Source organism: Cebus imitator, unplaced genomic scaffold (assembly GCF_001604975.1).
Source record: "Cebus imitator isolate Cc_AM_T3 unplaced genomic scaffold, Cebus_imitator-1.0 Scaffold175, whole genome shotgun sequence".
In the NCBI taxonomy this organism is placed as follows: Eukaryota; Metazoa; Chordata; class Mammalia; order Primates; family Cebidae; genus Cebus; species Cebus imitator.
Window position 1 is genome coordinate 1,144,831 of NW_016107490.1, and position 1,775 is coordinate 1,146,605.

Genomic DNA, 1,775 nt, shown 5'->3' on the forward strand with positions numbered 1-1,775 from the left:
TCTTTATTTCTGCCTTCATTTCATTGTTTATCCAGTCAACATTCAAGAGCCAGTGTTCAGTTTCCATGAAGCTATGTGGTTCTTAGTTAGTTTCTGAATTCTGAGTTCTAACTTGATTGCACTGTGGTCTGAGAGACTGTTATGATTTCCATTCTTTTGCATTTGCTGAGGAGTGATTTACTTCCAATTATGTGGTCAATTTTAGAGTAGGTGTGATGTGGTGCTGAGAATAATGTATATTCTGTGGATTTGGAGTGGAGGGTTCTGTAAATGTCTATTAGGTTTGCTTGGTACAGGTCTGAGTTCAAGTATTGGATATCCTTGTTAATGTTCTGTCTCATCAATCTGTCTAATATTGACAGTGGAGTGTTAATGTCTCTCACTATTATTGTGTGGGAGCCTAAGTCTCTTTGTAAGTCATTAAGAACTTGCTTTATGTATCTGGGTGCTCCTGTATTGAGTGCATATATATTTGGATAGTTAGCTTTCTTGTTGCTTAGATCCTTTTACCATTATGTAATATTCTTCTTTGTCTCTTTTGATTTTTGTTGGTTTAAAGTCTATTTTATCAGAGACTAGGATTGCAACTCCTGCTTTTTTTTGCTCTCCATTTGCTTGGTAAATCTTCCTCCATCCCTTTATTTTGAGCCTCTGTGTATCCTTGCATGTGAGATGGGTTTCCTGGATAGAGTACACCAATTGGTTTTGGCTTTTTATCCAATTTGCCAGTCTGTGTCTTTTGATTGGGGCATTTAGCCCATTTACATTTAGGGTTGATATTGTTATATGTGAATTTGATCCTGCCATTTTGATACCAGCTGGCTGTTTTGCCCATTAGTTGATGCAGTTTCTTCATTGTGTTGAAGTTCTTTACGATTTGGTATATTTTTGGAGTGCCTGGTACTGGTTGTTCCTTTCCATGTTTAGTGCCTCTTTCAGGAGCTCTTGTAAAGCAGGCCTGGTGGTGATGAAATCTCTGAGTACTTGCTTGTTCCCAAAGGATTTTATTTTTCCTTCACTTATGAAGCTTAGTTTGGCTGGATAGGAGATTCTGGGTTGAAAGTTCTTTTCTTTAAGGATGTTAAATATTGGCCCCCACTCTCTTCTGGCTTGTAGGGTTTCTGATGAGAGATCTGCTGTGAGTCTGATAGGATTACCTTTATGGGTAACCCAACCTTTCTCTCTGGCTGCCCTTAGCATTTTCTCCTTCATTTCAACCCTGGTGAATCTGATGATTATGTGCCTTGTGGTTGCTCTTCTTGAGGAATATCTTTGTGGTGTTCTCTGTATTTCCTGGACTTGAATATTGACCTGCCTTGCTAGGTTGGGGAAGTTTTCCTGGATGATATCCTGAAGAGTATTTTCCAGGTTGGATTGATTCTGTCACATTCAGGTACACCTATGAAACATAGATTAGGTCTTTTCACATAATCCCATATTTCTTGGAGACTTTGTTCATTCCTTTTTACCCCTTTTACTCTATTCTTGCCTTCTTATTTTATTTCATTGAGTTGATCTTTGACCTCTGATATCCTTTCTTCTGCTTGGTCAGTTTGGCTGTTGAAACTTGTGTATGCTTCGTGAAGTTCTCGTGTTGTGTTTTTAAGCTCCATCAATTCACTTATATTCCTCTCTAAGTTGTTTATTCTCGTTAGCATTTTGTCAAATCTTTTTTCAAGATTCTTAGTTTCTTTACATTGGGTTAGAACATGTTCTTTTAACTCAGAGAAGTTTGTTATTACCCACCTTCTGAAGCCTGATTCTGTCAATTCATC